Here is a 21,402-nt window from a genome sequence, read left to right as displayed (position 1 = left end):
TATTATTATATTTGTATTATAATTTTCAATTTATTATAATATTTAATTAATTTAAATATAATGTTAATTTCTAATTTTTTATAGGATTAATTAGAATTTTGATTTATAATTTTTTTTTAATTTTTAATATTATGATTTCATAAATTTTTTTTTTAATATTCAGATTATTATATAATAATTATAAACTTTAATAATTAAAAAAAAACCCAGAAAATAAGGATTTTTTTTATTTTAAATTTGTATTTTAATATTTATTTGAATAAAAAAAGAAGACAAACACATACATAAGTAAAAACAAAAAACAGAAAAAAAACGATAAAATAAAATTTATTGGAAGGTTTATATTAAGATTATATAATTAATTATTACTGTGTTTTATGATTAATTTAGCAAAAAAAAGATAAAAATTAAATATAAATGAAAACAACAAGTAAATATAATAGAATTATAAATTTAAAAATGGAAAACAAAAAAAAAACAAGATATTTAAAAATTTATTGATTTGAATAAAATTAATTATAATACAGAAGAAAAAAAAGGAAAAAATAAAAAAAAAATTACAAAAACTGTAAATATATTAGTTTATTTTTGATCAGAAACACTAATTAATTCAAATGTCCTGTGCGCATAATTACATTTATTCATTCATGCCTTAATATGATGGCTTTCAGAAAACAATATTAACTTTACTTGCCTAAACTGCTACTATTTACTTTATTTAATAACGAACAAGCAAATTCCAAGTTATAAAACGAATTGAATCAAGAGGTAGTCTTTCGCTGTTTGGGAAGAATTAAATAGATAAAAAGTTAGTAATAACAATAATTATATTAAATTTATAATTATTAATAAATTATAAGTGAAATTACCATTTTTATTTAATAATAAATGAATATAGGAATTTCCGACAATTCAGTTCTAACTTAGGTTAGAAGTGACTCTGCAAAAAGATGAAGTTTGAAAATGACAGTTGCGATGAAAGTTAGAACTACAACAAAATTATTATAAATTGGAAAAAGAGTAAAAAGGAAGAATATTAGAATATTGAAGAATTTACATAATCGAGTAAGTTACAAATCAAAAATTGAAATTCATATTTAGTTTCTGCATACATATTTGTAAGTATGTATAAAAAGATTTCTGAAATTTAATTTATCGGTGCATATTTTAATTATCTTAAGTAATAATAATATACATTTATCAAGTATGCAACAAAACTCATTTCAATATTAATTCAAAACAGAATTTTCTATACTTTTGCAAATTTGAGCCCTTCTTCTTCTTGTCTTTCACATTTCATATCCTGATTTTTTTTATTTTTAAAAAAGCCGGAAGCTTGAATTTTCAGACATTTTTTCGATTTTTTTTTTGGTTATTAAATTTCTGTCCGCTTAAGTCATATGCATTTTACATTAATGCGGGTGTTATTTGCAAAAATACATGTCAGTGCATTTAGTTGTACTTTTTATGTAAAGTAAATAACATCGAAATTCTATGGAAAATTGTTTTTATCTTAAAACACCAGTGTAGTAATTATTTTTTTTCGAAACCAATTATAAAAAAAGAATATTTCATACAAGTTTCATTTGTATTTCATACGTAAATGCTTTAGAACTACATTGAGATTTAAATTATCCCAACAAAATCTAAAAGAGAATGGGAATTTTTCATAACTACACTATTTTTTATTAACAAAATATTTCAATTTGGGGAACAACTTCAAGTTGTTGAGCTTCACTTTTGAAGAAGAATTCAAAATTTCTTAACCTAATTATTGGTTTTGGTTGGTTTAGTAATTCGTATTTATTGCAAATTTTAAAATTACAAGTTAAAATACAAGTAAGTTATTAATTAGGAAATTAAAACTTCTAATCAAGCACAATAAAGACTACAAAAAATTCTGCTAAAAAAATCATTTTTACATAAAAGTTAATGAACTTCAAATTTTCTCAAGATTTTTATTTTAGTAATTGGCTGCAAATAAACCTTTATATTTTATACCTTTACATAAGAAAGAAAAAAAAAGATTAAAATGCAAAAACCACATTATGTCTCCTATGGTAAAAAAACAATGAAAATTTAAACAAATCTGGAGGTTAGTAGTAATGTCTCTTCCATTTAATAATTTTTACACTAAATTAATCTTTCGAATATACTTTACCACAAAATTAAGGTAAAAAATGAAAATATAATTCTATAGATCTGAAGACAGCACAAAAAAAAGACTTATGAAATTTGAGCCAACAAAAAAATATTGAAAGTAAAAACAAGTATAGGAAATTTTTAGTGATCATTAAAGATAAAAACCTTTATGGCTACCCTAATTGCTTAAATCAGAATTAGTACAGATATATAAGGCCAATTGTTATTTATGTTGAACATCTAAATTTTGATTTTATTGATTTTTTGTTTTATTATTTTTTTTTTTATTTTGCCACAAGGGGTAATTTCCTTGTTTTTAGATTCTTCCTCTTATAAGTTTTTATACATGTAAATTTTCTTATAATTGTTACTGTTGGAACTTGAAGACGTAAATAAGAAAATTTCAAGTTTATAATGGATGGGATCGTGTATCTCACTGTTTTACTCGCCAAGTGAGAAGAGAAATGAATGGGAAGAATTTTTCAGTATTGCGTCTCTTATTTTTTCTAAAATCTACGCAAAATTTAAAAATTATTTAATCTCTTTTTTTTTTTTAGAAGGTGTTCAGTCGAAAATTTCAAAAATTCAATTGAAAAAATTAATAACCTAAATTATTGGAAAAATGAAAAATCAATTAGAAAAAAGGCGAATTCTGATTTGAAAGTGAATTAAAAAATGAGATGAAAAAGCGAAGTCCGTGATTATGTTGAATATATTGTAATTATTAGACATGTAAGTAAACTAAAAATTTAAAATTTATTTGGCTTATTAATCGATAACAAATACATAATCATTGCAATCAATGTTATTCAGTTGTTGCTTAACAAATAAGTATTTATAATTTTAGGGATTAAATGACAAAAAGCCAAATGGATTCAAATGAATATTTTGCTCTTTAATAATTAATAAATAAAAAATTTCTTAATATTAAATATTAAAATTATATTTCAAAATTCGCAAATGTATGAAGAATATCCTACAATTTTCAAGAACAATTAAAATGCTTTCAATTTCCTTAATTTTTTATATTTGAATATATCGTTACGTTAATGTGCTCTCGTAATTGTATCGGATTACATTCATTCATTAAAAAAAAAAAAATTATTGAAAGGGTAAATATGGAAGTAGAATTCTAAAATATTTGTAAATCAATAACTGAATCAGTAGGTGATTAAATGTTGTCCTTATCGGTTACACGTTTTATTTTATCGTAAATTTTTTTAAATTTTGACTTATTTTTATTTTACATTTATTATTTACAATCCAAGTACACAATAAATTAATAAAATTAAAAGTGTTTAAAAAAAAAAAAATAAAAGTTTGAAATAAATAAAAAAATAAGAAAAATTATAATGCAAGTAAAAAATAATAACCATCCAAAAACGGATATAACTGAAGTTACATCTGAAGATGATCCTAATAGAAAGGTAAAATATGGAAATAATCTCAATAGAATTACAAAGTTATTTTGCAAAAAAAATTAATTTTAATTCTTAATTATAGTAAAAAATTGAACAAAATATGAAATTTCGACATTTTCTTCCTTGACTTATAAAAATTTGAATTTAATTTTAATTGAAGTTACATATATAGCGGCACATTGAAAAAAAAAAAATAATACAATTTTTTAAGAAATTTTTTAAGAGCTTAATTCTGACTTTGACAAGGTTTATGGCAAAAACTATGGCTCAAATCAAATTGAGACAGAGTACAGAGCCTTATCATTTTTATTATACAAAAGCCTTGTCGCAAATATAATCCAAGATCATTTCAAATCAACTACAATGACTATTGTTGCGCCGGTATATGGATATAAATTTTTATATTTTGCGAGTCAACGACAACCAGATTTAATCTTAAATTTTTGTTCCTACATTAAATTAATTATTTATGTAGGGTTCATATATACATTCATTCTTTCATTTTGTTTTGAATATTATTAAACAAATTTGAATTTAGTGTGATTTGCATTAGGGGCTTCTAGTATTTTATATTTAAGAAAAAAACCTATTACAATTTTCAATTTTCATAATATAGAATAAGTACATCCTAAATTTATGCAAGAATTACATTCAAAATTAACACATATATAATATTTCACCATTAATCGTAAAAAACTTAATTTATTCTTATATTTTACTTTTAGGAAAGATACATGTTGAATATATCGATGTTACATGACATTTTACAGCAAACTATAAACAATGGTGAGTTTTAGTTCAATTTTTACATGCTATTAATATATTTAACTCAAATAGATATGTACATATTTAGTTGGTATTATATACATCTTAACATTTAGAATAGCGATTTTTAGATAAATAATGATATATCTGCTGTCTGTTATTAAGATGTTGTTGGTGTAATAATATAAATTGGTTTCATTTAATTTCTGTCCATTTATAGCATTAATTTCGTTTTACTGTCTTAGACCTTTACAACCAATTTTGCCTGTTTTACTTTTTTTTTATCAAAAAACACGTTTAAAACTTTTCAAAAGATTTTTTTAAATATCTCTTAAATATCTCCGAAAATATTTTTGCTACAGCTTATTGTCATATATTGGCAGATCCTGTGAGTTTCTGGTGATCCCAAAAAATACTTAGAATCGCTTCATCTCTTCCAGTTTAGTCAGCAAACGCGATTAAAATTTTGCAAAAGATGAAATAAATTTTTTAATTGGAAATAACACTTGCCATAATAACATTACATTTTATTACCACAAAATTAAAATTATATGTACCACAACAGTACCACTACCACCATATACCATAAAATATTTTCTCTTAAATATTAAAAAAAAGAGCATAAAACGAAGAGAGCCTAAGATTATATTGTTAATATTCTCTTAACCGAAATCTTCTGCTGACCTATCCAATCTAAAAATTTAACTTACTTGTATGTTTAATTATGTATTAGCTATATTATTGTAAGTGCATAAAAACCGGTTTTTCTTTTATTTCTCCATTTAATATTATTATATTTTCAATGAAGATAAAAAGACATGATTATTATTGCACATACGTATGCATTGTGTAAATTGTATTTCAGGAAGGATACTACATGCATGCATTGTTAATCATATTATCATGTATGTATGTATGTAAATATGTATATTTCTCCCTCGAAATTATCAACAGAATTATAATAAGAATTGGATACAATATACACATGTACATATTATACAGAACAAACAAGTGTTTCGTTAAAACAAAAAAGAAAAATAGAACAAACAATAAGGACGAAAAAAACTATTAAAAAAATTTTTCAATTTAATTTCTATTTTAATTTTGGCGCCCAACACAATATAAGAATTTTTGAGTTCTAAAAATTTTTTCATTTTTCAGTTTTTTCAAAAGGGAGTTTTTTTAATGATCGTTTTAATTTACATTAATCTTTTATTAAAAGTTTTGATATAACAGTTACACACACACACATGCCTAATTATGTCCATGTGCAATTTAAATTATATGTTGCTACCGGTTTTAAAACAACAGCAATCGAATTTTTATAACATTAGGAAAAAAAAAATTAACATAATCGTGATGTAAATCCATCAAACACACCACCTTACCACTTACCATGTCTAGTCAAACTTGAATTTTTTTTTTCTTACATTTATTTTATATTTATTTTTGAATAAATTCTTTCATTTTATTTATACTGGTTTAATAATATTTTAAAATGCAAATTGGTTCAAGTTCAATTAAACTATATATACAAATATTTGTACATACACATTTGTAATTATGTAATTAAACATTATATATATTATGGATGTAGGCAGTGTTGCAAGTACATTATTACATATATTTGCTTTTAAAATACACAAATTTTATGTAATGCTTTATAATTATTGCAAAGAAACGTCAGATAATTAAAGATATTCAAAGGTATTTGAAATGCAATTAAATTATTTAATAAATTACTTAAATACTTATGCTTTTTATTCACCGTTAAACAAAAATGTACTATAATAATAACAATATAACAGTTTTTCTTTTAAAAGAATTCTCTTATATCACTTGAACATTGTTGTTTGTTTAATTTTTAATTACGGGCAAGTTTTATAATTTAATTTCTTGCCATGTCTTATTTTGGCAATATTATTCAAATGACTTTCCAAGTGATTATTACTTAGGAAACAAAATATTTCTATATAAATGTACATATATAGGAGTTAAAAATTTCTAATGTCTTTTATAACTCTTTCTAATTTCAATATATTCTGGCAACTGGGAAATACGTAAAATTTTTAAAGTTTTTGAAAAAAAAAACTACGTGTATGATATGAACTCGAAAAAAACCACATTTATTTTAAATTAGAATCGACATACGCCTTCAACATATGCAATATTAGTAAATTAATTTCTCAAGCTTCTTTTAACGATGTATAAAACTTCAAATACATGTATTCTACTCCAAAGTCAACCTGTAATTATAAGCAGAAGTAGTGTGAGAGAATAATCAAAAATGTTATTATTCATGTAGATGGCACTTTATATTTTTATATAAAAAATATAGGTCAACTAGTAAATATTTAAAGTTTACCTTTGTATAACAGAATTTGCATAAAAAATATACTTGAATATTTGTATAAAGTACCCTTAAAAAGTTGGATATCCAATATTATTGAACACCCATAATAATTTAATTTTTTTTTTATTTGGTATCACTAAAATAAGCTACACTTGCAAGAATTTCAAAAATCTGATTTTAAATTTAAATTAATTTAAGAGAATCTATTACAACTGTAGAGTACCTCGTTATTTAAAACATATCCAAATCTTTACATATATGTATGTATGTAACCATTTTTATAAAGATAAAAATTTACATTACCACACAAATACAAGTACAATAAAAATATGTTAATGTAAGTGGTTTAAAAAAATGCATAAACAAAATTGTTTTTGTTTTTTTTTTTTGGAGTCTGCATTCAAATAGATAAAGTCCCCCGGAGATAATCTTAAGAAGAAAAAATAAAACCAAAGTAACAAAAAAAAATACACAAGAAAAAAACCTGAAGTCTTATGAACCCTAAACAGCAACAAAATAAAAATTTTTTTTTCAACAATAACCAATGCTCAAAGATTTGTTTTTTTTTTCCTTACCACAAATTAACTCTCAACAATACTTGGTATTGGTATAATGCCATTGTATTTATTTGTAACAGTTTTATATAAGTATCGCAGGAAGGTAAACGAACATAAGATTGGTTTTCTGAATATACCAATATTCAGAAAACCAATTTTAAAAGATGCATAGAAATAATCTTAAAGAAAGAGAGCTAGAGGAAAATAAGAGAGGCTTAAGAAAAAAAAAATTAAAAATAATAGAAAATGGGGAGGAAAAAAGATTAAAATTAAAGTTGTTGGTTGCTTTGCTACATCCATTCCATTGCATTTTCCTTATTTTAGTGATGCTTTATAATACGCATAATTTATACAAAATATTGAACACAGACCTTTATGGAATTTGAGCTTATTTTCAATTTACTTTTTTCTTTGAAAACAAATCTGAAAGTCTAAAATTTATTTTTACAGAATTTCCTAATCTGTTAATTATTAAACATTATTTGTGTACCAAATTTATAGAAAATTAGAAAACTTTGAGTCTCGATTATTATATATTGTTTTCAATTTTCCGCTTCTACTTGAAGCCCCTTTCACATTTCATTCGATGATTTTATTATAAAAGAATCGACATCTTTCACATCTTCTTAGGCATCTCGAATAAATTAAAAATTATTAAATGAAAACTTACAAAACTGAAAGTGAAATATGGAATTCAAAATTTTGTCTGTACTCGAATCTTAAATTGGATGTAGTTTGCGTGAAACCTACTTACATATTATACGTATGAGTATAAGTATCGAATTACATGAATTGGTCGTTGGTACAATATTTGCACAATAATTTAAGTTCAATATACAAAATCAGAAGCTACATAATATGAAATACAAATTTTATACTAAAATTTTTTTATATTAAATTTAAGCACAACACTATATAATTATATATTTTTCCCTCTTTAAATAAATGAGAGCTTCTATATGAAATATATATGGTACATATGTATGCACTATTTACATGGTATAGAAAAAATTCAACAGAGTTGAATAAATAAAAAAAAATAAAGAGAAAGAAAAAAGTTATCGAATTACACTCTTTTATACCCTCATCTATCTACAGACTGTGTTTGTGTCAATTGTGTATCTTTCTTTTTTTTATACTTTATACTTTTTCTAAATACTGTAAAATGAATAAAATTTTTTTTTATAATTTTACAGTAGAACTTAAATAAAATCTGTTTAAGATTTACATAAACTTTTAATATTCAAATATAAAACTTGAAATAATTAATCAAAATTTCAGTACTCCGTTAGAGTTTCTCAGTTTTTTTGCCTATTTTGAATTGATGGAAACTAAATTTGAGAAATTGCTAACCTTACTTATTGAATTTAATGCGGTCGGTAAAGAGCTAGTCTTGAGTAACCTTAACTCTTACAGAAAGTCACTCAAAATTATTTTTTCTTATTACTAATGTAGCTTTAATAATGTTTTAGTGAGTAGGTTTTAAAAGTGAGAAAAATAATATTTTCAATAGGAGTGAGAAAATTATTAATTTGATTTTGACTTTAAACGTCTCAAGATGTTTTGGCTTGTTCGTATAGAGCAATCATCGGCAAACTTTTTTTGGGCGTGAACAAATATTTGAGTATGAGTATTTGCCACTCGAGTTTCTTACATTATCTACTTACAAGAAGAGATGATATTTTCAATTGAGTTTATTTATTGTTTTTGTTTTGACAAATAACAAATTTATAACGAATTTATCTATGATTGAGATCTTAACATTATTTTGAAAAAAAAAAATTTCAAATTTTAGTAGTCACAATCGAATATTTTTTTTTTCTTGCAAGCAGAATGATGGGCCGCACTTTGCCGATGGCTAGTATTGAGGATAGTGGTATCTGTATTCATCATTTTAAATAATTTTTGATATTTGAAAAGCTCAACTGATTTCGTTTCAATAAAACTAACGTATTAACTAATTTTCTCTCATTTTTCAATTTAACTTGATTTTATACAATAGGATTTTTTTTCACTCATTCGACTGTAAATGTTTATGTATTTTTTAATGTACAAAAGTATACCATAAAAAAATAAAAAAAAAAAACATAAAAGAAAATCAAGAAACTGAAAAGACATTCATCCCATTACAGAAAACTAAAAAACTAAAAAAATGATATTTTTTATATTTTTTCTTTTGAATTTAATCTTTAGTTGACTTAAAAACGCGATGAAGTTCACAATACGCTCAACATCATTACGAATAATTTAAAAAATTCATTTTATTTTTTTATATATACTTATAAATAATTTAAAATTAAATGAAAATATAAATTATTTTTAAAAAAAAAATAAAATATGAATTTTAAGAGAAAAAAAATATAATTTTATTTTTAATAAAAAAAAATATTTAAATTTATACAAAATTTTTGTATTTAATTGTAAGAAGTACAAAACATAACCTCAAAATAAATGAAAAAAAAAAATTGTTTTTACTTTTTTACTCTTTAAACCAAAAACATTTTTACAAAGTGAATTAATCACTAGTTTCAATTTTTTTTTTTACTTATTTTTGGTTCTTGAGAGTTACTCATACAATATTCCTTTGTATGGCAAATCGTATACAAACCATTGCATTAATAATATGAAGGTATAATATTACAAACCAGTAAGAAAAAATAATAATAATATTAAAAAAAAAATTGGAATTAATACACTTGCATACATACTTACATAAATTCATCGAATTCGTTAAGTCGTTAAAATTATACACAGAGATAAATAAAATAGTCACGCATTAAAGTCTTTCAAATATTTTTTATTTATCAAAAAAACTTTTTCTGTTCTTCATTATTTTGAATATGCAAAATGCAAACATAACCTGTAAAAAAAATACTAAAATTTATTGTATAAAATTAAAAAATTAATTTATGTTAATATATACCTTTATAATAGTGTTAATTCACCATAAAATTAAAATAAAAAAAAATTAATTAATTGAATCGAACATTTTGTTGATTTTTTATATCGAAAAAAAAATAAATATTAATCGATTATTAAAATATTATGAGAAGAGTGTCTTTAATCTGTCATTTTAATTTTGAAAATAAATTAATTTGAATTTTTCAAAACAAAAAAAAAACATTTAAATTTTGAATATTTTAATTGAAAATTTTTTTAAAATTTAAGAGAAAAATTAATTTCGGGAAAATAAGAAAAGCATACAAAATCTGCTTTAAGCTATAAAAGTACTCACATATATTTTTCTTTTACTTTTATTATTATTATTATTTTAATAATGGTGTGTAAGTGAAATCAAGTACTTACCAAAAATACATAACCTTACCATATTTTTTATTATGAGTGTATTATATAGATATATACACAAATGTACCTTTAATCCATAATAATAAAATATGAAGGTATATTAAAGTAGTGCATAACAACTATACAAAAAATTCTTATATATATAAGTCAAATATACACACTAACACAATAATTGGTAACAAAAATAATAAAGAGCACAAAATATGTGAATATAAAAAAATATATGTACAAAGGTGTATAAAGTAAAAAAAAAAAACAAGAATTTATTTTGCTCTCAATAATTTTGTCAATCTGTCAAATCAAATGTAACAAGAAAAAAAAAAACAAAACAGAGAGTTGTCTTGTCACTTATTTGTTGTTGGTAATTTTGATATTTTTTTTTTCATTTGAATGTACTTATGTAATAATATCCACCTTTTTATACATACTTTTATATAATCCTTAAATATTTTATGTTTGCATTTATATACGAGTATCATTATGTACTTGACTCAAATTTCTAAGGATTTTTTTTAAATTCAAAGTGTATTAAAGAATATTTATATATGCACTATAAATTTCATACATATATGTGTTAGTACGTAAAAATTATTTCGTAGCCAGAGGTGTATTATAATTTATTAAAAAATTTCCGTGATTTCATACAATATTTATATGTATATGAATACAACAAAATTAATTTAAAGGTAAGTATTTGAATTTTAAAATATGAAAATTTACTATAGGTATATGAATATGAATATTAAAATATTTTACATGTACAATTAAAAATTAATTAAATCTAATTATGTTTTTTAATAAGTTTCAAATAATAATAAGATCGAGAGTCTATTTCTATTTATATAAGTATAATACCTACATTTTAATTTAATGTATAATATACGAGATGACATACGATTGTCTATGATGGTTTGAAATCATCAATCAAACTTCTTATTAGTATTGCGTGCTTTGTATGATTGAGGCAAAATTTAATTATTGAAAAATTAGAGAATTAAAATGAAATTTCTTGGAAAGAAGCTGTCTAATATATCATATAAAAGAATTATATAAAAAAAATTAAGAGTATATAGAAACTATGATAGTATGATCTATGAAATCATACAAATGTTTTATCAATGTATAAGATCAGGAGAACAAAATCTCATATTAGTGGTCAATTTTAATCAACTTTATTTTAAATTTTGAGAGAAATCATGTTAAAAAACAATTACAAATTGTTCGGGAGGAATTTACACTTTATATTAAACTAATTAAAACTTACGTCAAAATTTATTAGCCACATAAAATGTCAAACTTATGAGACATGATAAAAAAGTTCGGTCTCTATACCTACACATAAATTTCGATTCTTTTGTTTTATTTTTTTTTAAATAGGTCAAGCTTTGTATCGATTCGTATCAAAGTAACCAAATCAATTAATGTTTTCAATCCAATAAAATTCAACTTGACAATCAAAAATATGTACTTATATCTACTTATGAATTTTTGATGTCAATATAAAAATTATTAAAAAAAATTTTTGTCTATATTTAGATCATTGATTTTGTGTATATTTTACACCCACAACAAAAAAAAAAACATAAATTACAATGTTATACACTCTATATAATTAAATAACGTTGTTCAAACAAAAATAATTAATTTTCAAATTATCAAGTTTCTCAAAAATGAAGTCTAATTATGTATATGTATAAGTATAAATTGCATAATATACGCATGTATATTATGTAATTTAATAATAAACAATAATTTTTTCAATGACATGTGAAAATTTCAATTTATTCTCTTTTGTTGTCTCTTCAATTATATTTTTGACCCAGGAACTTTAATAATTATTAAAATATTTGCGGTTCGATATTGACACTCTCTTGGAAGTATGTATAAATGTATGCTAAAAATAAACCTTCTAGAATTCATAATTTATCTATATTTCTTTTTGTTTTTTTTTGTAAATTAATTATAAAAATAATTTGTATTACAATTTTTGTATATGTGTGTATATTATTAATTAAAATTGCTGTTTCTTTCAAAAAGGAGTAGTCATTCTTCAAGTTGAAGGTTGACATTCTCATGTTGCGTCTGATATAATTAAGATAAAATTTAAGAACTTCAATAATTTTTCCTGTTCTTTTTTTTTTTTTTTGAAAATATGAAATTTTATATTTTCTTCTTATATAAATTTCACACATCTGTATACACCATATTTTATACATGAATATATGCGTTTAGTGTATGAGCTATTGTTAATTTTACCAAATAAACCAAGAACTAAAGTAATTTAATTATAACCTTATAAATACTTCATGGGAATCATAGATTTCATTATGATTACATTTGGTAAAAATTTTGAAAAAATAAAAAAAAACCTCATTTGAATAAATCACAGTATGAAAGTTATAATAGACCCATAAAAGAAGAAACAAAAAAAAAAAAAAAACATGAAATTATAAAAATAAATTTTAGTCCCAGCATGATGCTTTGTTTTTCTTATAAGACTCAATTAATAAACTTTTAGTATGATTTTGTATTGATAATAACTGTAGATATCGCGTAAAGCTATGATCGCGTTAAAATCATTAATTGTCGAAAGGGTTTTCCTTATAAGCAATAATATTCAGTGAATGAAGGGGTGCCATGGGAAGGGAATTTGAATAATTATTATCAGTTTGTAAACTTTGAAATATAGTAAAATCTTGAACCTGTTTCTTACCGACTGTAAGTAACTATGCAAATTAACATTTGAATTGACAGCTAATTTTTCTATCATTTATTTTCTTTCAATACATACATATACAAAGTTAGACATTGTTACTCATATTTACTATTATTATTGCATATTTTAGAATAAAATATAGGATAATAAATTATTCTTTGCATTATTAATCTAAAATATAACTGCTATACATATATCGATTATATAAAAAAATTAATTTATTCAATATTATTTTATATCGTAAAAATATCGTACTTTTAAATACGAGTATGAATAAATTTTTAACCTCATTTTAAAAACCTATAAGCTTATTATAATAAATATGAAAGAAAGGTTATTATCAGAATTTCCCACAGAAATTTTCTTTTTTTTTTTTTTAATAAAATGCATAAATATTGTATGTATGAATAAATAAGTGTTGATAAGCTTCTTAATTGGTGTTGATAAACTTCCATTTTATTTTTTAATTATATAGTTAATTTGTGAATAATATTATGAATAATAGAGTTAAATTATATATTGTTAACAATGCACATATTTTATAAGTTTCTCACTTAAGTTTTTTGTTTGAAATTATTTTATAGGGAATAAAAGAGAACATTGGCTTTTCTGATAGCATACATTTTCGTTTGTAATGAAATTGTTTGCAAACAATGCAAAAATATAAAATAATGTATATAGGTACTTTAAAATTCTTTTATTAGACAAGAAGGAAACTTATGTTGAATATTAAATGATATTCGTTTCGAGTATTTTGGTATACAATGTATGTATGTATGATTTATGTAGAATTTTATATTATGTGCCACCAGTTCAACGGCGGCATTTACTAACGAAATAATAAATTTATTATTGTATACATTGTTTCCTTGTTTTCTATTATTTCTCATTTTTTTGTACTTGTAACTTTGAATGACTAATCAAAATAAAATCGTGATAGTTTTTTATTTCCGATTCCGATTCGGATTCTAAAAAGTACAAAAATGTTGAATTTTAGAGTTATTTTTGGAATATAAAATTACATTATTAAACAAGCACAAAAAATTTCTTGATCGTAATAATCCAAAGAATTAATTTAATTTAAAATTTTCCAAAAATTTTATAGTAATAAGGCCTAAAAGATTTTGTTAAACTCAAATAAACTCAAATAAATTTAAAAGTATTACAAAATCTGTAATTTAAACAAAACAATTTGTTCAAAGAACAAAATTGTTAAATAAAAGAAATTTTTATTTTAATTTCTGACACAAGAATCAGGAGAGAAAAATCTGACGTCATTCTGTTGCATAAAATTCAATATGATTTTTAGTTACTCTTATGACAGCGTTACCCCCAACTAATAAATGTATATACAAGGAAATAAAATATATTTTATTACTGAATATAAAAATTAATCAATAACAGTAATTATTCCTTAACAGTATTAAGTATAGAAGACAATTAAGAAATTAAATAATTTGTCAAAAAATTTATTGCTTCCTTTCCCATATTAAAAATGAAAATATTTCAAAAATTATTTATTTTCGTATATAATATGCATACACATTACACATACATATACGTATGCATAAGAGTTGGCTATTATTATTTTATCAAATCACCATTGTAACTATTTGCATTTCCTTAATAAAATGCTATTAAACAAAAAAAATTGTATAACACAACATATTTCATATATTTGGTTCTCATTAATTGAGAATTTGTTCCATGTTATAACTGTTAAAACTATATATATATACATAAAATACGCTTTTTAACGACTTTAAAAATGAAGAACCGAAAACAATGGCTCATCATAAAAGTCATCCCATTGTTGACATTACACAAAATATACAGGAAAAGAAACGAAATAAATTTTTTCTTTGTTTCAACATTATACAAAAGAAACTGCAAATGACAATACTTTGACATAACAACACACACACACAATATGTATTCCTATTCAAACAAATTGTTCACAGGTAATAAAAGTTATTATGTATAAGATTCCACCTGTCGTTAAAATAAAATTGAACTTCTTCAAAAAATTTTGTATAAATAAAATAAATTTTTGTTTTGCATGATAAAAATGTTGTCAACTTTTTATTATAAATGTGGACATTGTACGGGTATTAGAGACTATTAAAAATAAATGGCAGCTTTATTAAGAACAAAATATTTAAACTCCACTAATTTTTCTTTAAATCAAACGGTAACACTAAATTTTTCCCTTATCAAAATAATAGATTTTATTTTACTTATTTGAATTTGATTATTAGAAAATGAAATATAGGGCGACATCATTTATCAAATATTTGAATAACTGGTAGGAGATTATAATACCATTTTCAAATACTATATGTATATGCGCTGGTTGTTTCATCCTATCATTATTACTGTCACTATTATTATTATGTAGGTATTTTAAAATTTTAATTACTTAACATAAATACGTATTGTATATGTATAATGTGTGTTATAAAAATGGTTAATCGTAGAAATTTTGTTTCAGGAAATCTTTTACTAAATTAAGAAACAAAATTAATAAATATTTTAAGAGAAGAAACGCTTAAATAACACCTAGATAGACATTAAAATCTCAACCGAATAATTAGAAATTATAACAAAAAACACATCAAAATTTAAAAAAATAAGAAAAGACACAGTTTGGTTATTGGTAATGTCAGATTGTATGTATGTGTGTTTCTGTTAAATAGTCGACAAAAACGGTGTGTTGTTTTCTTTTAAACTGTCATAAATGGCGGTATTGTTAAATTTTTTTTTTTTAACGTTTTCATATTTGTTTTACTTTTTTGTGTAGTTTTTTTTTTCGTTGTCAGTTTTAGTAAAAGGTTTTTTAATTAGTTTTTTGAATTGAACTACTTTTCAGCGTCATAACTTATAATAAAAGTGTTTTAATGTTTGTTTGCATGGTTTTCTATCTTTTTTTTCTCTCTCTCTTAATATTTTCTTGTATTTTATGTTTTTCTGTGCTCAAATTCGGAGATTTATGGTGATTGTTAGACACGGTACCGTGATGAGGTACAATTTTTTTTTTTTTTGCTATTTTCTATCCATAATGGTATAATATGGTAATAGATGATGTTAACAGTATTATTTGTTTTTTTATTTTTTTTGTATTTTCATTATTTTGTTAATTATTGTTGTTATTATTGTTATAAGTTTTTGTTACCCAAATATGGTAAGTCTAGATTGAGGTTTTGTTTAAATAATCTGAATCTTTATAGTGAAAGCATTTAAAATGTATAATTAACCAAATATGTAAAGGTACGTTTACATAATTTATATGTTTGTATAGTGTTGTTTACACTTAATAATATAGTATTATATAGATGTACAAAAGATATAGATTGACATTAATATATTTTATGTATAGTACTCGTATATTTGAAAGATAATCTGCAATGTTTGTATTAAAAATGTGAGAAATTTATTTTAAAATTTTATCATATACCTTTATTTATTAAAAATATTTTAGATCTATAAAGATTTCTTATTATTTTACTATAGGGAAAGAAACTGAACTAAATTTTTAATTTTATATTATTCTCTTAGGACTATTACAAAATTATGATGTCCCATTGTAAGACAATACATAAATTTTAATTATCTTTCATTAATGAAATCAAAATAATTTTAAATTCTCATGATCGTTTATGGAATTGTAACAATTTTAATGACAAGTTTATGTAGTTTTCTACGTATTATAATTTCCTTATTACTGCACTATTTTAATAAATAAAAATTTCTTGATTGTGGGAAAGAATTATACAATAAGCATGAAATTAAAAATTTTTAAGAGATGTAATTGAATTGATTTAAAAATTTTGATTTATGAAAATGTGTGTGAACAATAATAAATACCAACCAATTATAAATTAATTATTATTCTTATTTTACAAAATTAATACTAACTAAATAGTTCATTTTAAAATTTTCTAATTTAACACTTAATTTACTTCAACGAAATTTTAAATTCCAAAAAATTTGTATTTGAAAATTAAGTTTACCCGATATTACCTCAAAATATTACCTCAATAACTCTTTGGTATCAATAAATTTAATGATCTTACTCTTGATATAAATAAATATTATTTAAACAGAAGTTACAGAAGGCAACAAATCCAAATTTATACAGATGAAAATAATATATTAAACTAAATCTCGTATTTGGATTATAAAATGTTATTTTTATTTGGTTTAACTGAACATTTTTTTTCTATTATGGGCATACGTATATAAAATTCATATAAAATATAAAATATAACAAAATATATAAATTTTAGTATGTCATTTAAATCAAGATAAACTATATATATATACTTAATAATATTTTCTTAAAATAAACAAAAATACATAAACTTTATGATTAATTGATGGCTAAATAGAATAAAACAAATTCACCTTCATTCTTTAAATTATATAAGTATAATAAATTTGTATTAAATGTAGAAAACGCCCACTAAAACTAAATAATTTAGATCTTATGGACATTTTTATAAAAACAAATTTTAATTACTAAATCTTATATAATATGCACATACATATCACTAAATAAAACAAAATTCAAGGCGACATATGAACCCGAATGCAAATTATTTGATTATTTGACTATAAATAACGGGAAAAACGACAATTTTATTGAAACATGTTGAAACTATTTTGACATGTCAAATCTATTATAAATGACTGATTTGATATTCAACTAACAAAATACTTATATAACAAATTCAAGAATTCAATTATAACAACATTTTAGTTGAATACAAAGTATGAATTTAAAAAGGACATAAATATAATTTGTTGTGTTGGAAGTTTAATTAAAAAAAAACAATTTTTATAATTATGAAAATAAAAAATCGCTAAAGGAATACATTGTGACTCTTTATCCTGTCAAGTTCAATGCTTAAGATCAATGTCAATATTCTCAACTCATTCACATTTAAATATTTTATTGAGAGTAAATGAATTCTCAAAAATAATATACATAAAACAGAGAATGTTGCCATATACTTTTTAATTCTTAGCAGAAAATTTTGAATTTTGAATGAAAACTGAATACTAATGACATATTATGTAACATTTATTAATTGTAAACAAATTAACTACATATTATTAAAAAATTAACTTTTTCTTTTAATATTTTTTTCAAAATTTTTAAATAAAATAAAATTAGTTTAAATTCAAGGAAACCTATATACATAAATAAATATTTTCAATTTTAAATTTAATTTCCTCTAAATGCAATTTCTTATTGAATTAAAAAAAAAAAAAATATTTTTTTAATTGAAATTTCTTTAAAACAAAATAGCGGTATTTCATTTAAAATGTGATTACAAAATTTTGATTATTTCTTTTCCTATATGCATGCAAAGGCAAAACATAATGTAAAAATATTTGACATTTGAAAGAAATTGTTAAAAAAACATTTCAAAGAAAAAACCTTCAAATAATCATGAGAAAATAAAAATTACGATACTTGTAACATTTTTAACAGCTTAAAAACTAAAATACTTAAAATTATAAAAAAGTTTAACAAAGATATTTCAAAGTTTTTTTTTGTTTTCTTTCTTTAATAAATTTATTTCTGTTTATTATTTAATATTTTAATAATTAATTTTTGTTTATACTTATGAATTTTATTTTTTTAAATATATTCATTACTGCTTTTATTTTTTTCCTTCTCTTATTTTTTTTTCTATTTATTAAAAATTTGTTTTACTAATAAAAAAATTTATTTGAATGCAAATTCAAAGTTAATGCAGGTCATTTAACAATTTTTTTTTTTTAAATAATTTTATAATTTAATAATATTATCACATAAGATTAGCGTGGCCAAACAAATCATTTATGAAAAAAAGAAATTGCTGAAAGAAATTTTTTGATAAATTGAATTTTTAAGCACATTCGTCAAATAAATGTGAATCTGTCAAATATATCATCTGTCAAATATCATATGTTAGTGTTATTTCATTACTCAAAGAGTATATGCTACGACATTAATTTACAGTTTGACAGTTGACATTAACAAGCAGTTTGACAGTTGATATCAATAATCAGTTTAACACTTGACAAATTTTGTAAAGTTGTACAAATGTGAATATATTCATATAATAATTTGCCATGAGTTCAATGATAAACACAAAAGGGCTAGAACAATATAAGAACGCATTAACAAGTCTCAATTTATAAATTAATTAAATAAAAAACTTACATAAAATGTAAAATTAAATTAGAATTCATATCGTATCGTATGGTAAATAATTTGATGTGTACAAGAGACTTTAATTAATAATTATTTGACCTTTACCATACTGGTAGTACAATTCGCCAGAAATTGAATAATGTACAATGAATACTTTATTAAATTTTATTTTCGTTTAGCCTTAAAATAAATAAATATAAAATGCATAATTACAGTGATATAGTGTTTCCGTTTCTTTTCGTAGCTTGATTTTTGATTTTCTTTTAATTATTAAATAATTATTATTCGATTATTTTGTATTTGATTTTTTAATGCGATACTATTCAATAGAGATGGCAATCCTAATAAATTTTCTTATATTGTGAATTATTAGCAAATTTGTTTTAAAATTCAAATCTATTCACAAAAATATGCACAATTTTGTTTTTTTATATAAAATGTGTACATAAGTAAATATTATAAATAAATTATTGAATTACTTAATTAAGTCATCATTTTCATTTATTTCATATCAAAACATTTAATATATAAATAACCTAAAAAAAATATAGTATGTGAAGAAAACCAAATAAAATTCAATGAAAAAAAAAATTAATGTTGTTTTTTTTTTTTTTTTTTGTTAAAAATATTGCATAACTTCCGTTCCGCTTTTATTCTGTACAAGACCTTTTTAAAATCTTTTAAATGTAAGCTTTTTAAAAAAAATATACAAAAAAAAAATAATATAATAGAAATTTAATTCCCAATTAATTCAATGGTGATTGATGCCAAGTTGCCATAAAATTTGTAGTTTTAACAGTAGTTATGTTGATGATAAGTTATTTTATTGCGATTTTTAATGTGTTTTTGATTTTTAACAATATAGGTTTTATTATTTTGTTGTTGTTGTTGTTGTTTCCAATAGTTTATATTTAAATATACATGTATTGTATGGATTTTTTTTTTTGAACAAACATTTATAACAAAAAAAAAATTTAATACCACAAAATATTTTGTGTAATAATTATGTCATTTTATTCAAAAATATTACACTATTTCAACATTTACATAACACTTAAATTAAGTAAATATTTGACCACATTTAAATGTTACAATACCAATAATAATTACTTAATTTTTGACACAATGTATAAAAATATGTGTGTATAGATATTATAATAAATTGTTTTTTGATTCAAAGAGGCTGGATTTTTTTTTCGAAAAAAATATTGAATAATTAACATGTACAAGTTAATTTACACTTACAGTTTTCATGTTATTACGAAATTCAATATAAATTAATTACAGAAAAATATAGTTTTATATTTAAGCTGTAATATTCATAATATATAGTTACAATCGAAAGTACATATATAACTTTAATTCAAAACTTATGCAAACAACACGAAAAGAGTACGGTAGTTCACTGTCACTATACGAGTATAATACGAACTGTGAAATTACTCTCTTTGACCGATAGATATCGTAGTAAATTATAAATTTTAATAGCGTAGTAATTATAAATTTTCAATAGTAAAAATTTTAGTCTAGACAAAAAAACAAGTGAGACGTAATAATCAGCATAAAATAAATGATAGTATTACAATTCAGAATTATATAAATAAATAGCTAAAATCTGGTCAGTGTACGCCTTACTTAGTTTCGAACTTTATATTTATAAAAATGCTACAATACTATCTACAATTTAGTTTTGAACTTATAATTCACTTGAAATTTGTTTGTTAAAAAACCATATATAACCGCATATATAACCATATATACCATATATAACATAACCAGTATAACATTTGTATGTTGCACAACGAAATAACGTGAATATTTTCATTGAACATAAGAATGACGTGTGAAACTTTTATATACATATTTTCGAGTAGAATTATTTTATATCCTCTGTCTCAAAATTCTTTAAATGATTATTAAGATGTTTATTATAAATA

At 21.7% G+C, this 21,402-nt stretch overlaps 1 protein-coding gene across 1 annotated transcript in view; it reads left to right on the top strand.

Annotated features, from left to right (window-relative positions):
• Positions 1–11,160: 11,160 nt before the first annotated feature.
• The window catches only part of LOC129614197 (putative uncharacterized protein DDB_G0271606), a 44,717-nt gene continuing 34,475 nt past the window's right edge, over positions 11,161–21,402 (top strand). Inside the window, exon 1 of the mRNA XM_055528640.1 lies at positions 11,161–11,230. The gene's annotated coding sequence lies outside the window, so the exon portion shown is untranslated. The remainder of the gene's footprint in view (positions 11,231–21,402) is intronic.

The sequence above is a fragment of the Condylostylus longicornis genome, unplaced genomic scaffold (genome assembly GCF_029603195.1).
Source record: "Condylostylus longicornis isolate FDR11 unplaced genomic scaffold, ASM2960319v2 ptg000106l, whole genome shotgun sequence".
Taxonomy (NCBI): Eukaryota; Metazoa; Arthropoda; class Insecta; order Diptera; family Dolichopodidae; genus Condylostylus; species Condylostylus longicornis.
Note: the sequence above shows the minus strand (reverse complement) of the source record. Positions and strands in the feature narration are given on the sequence as shown.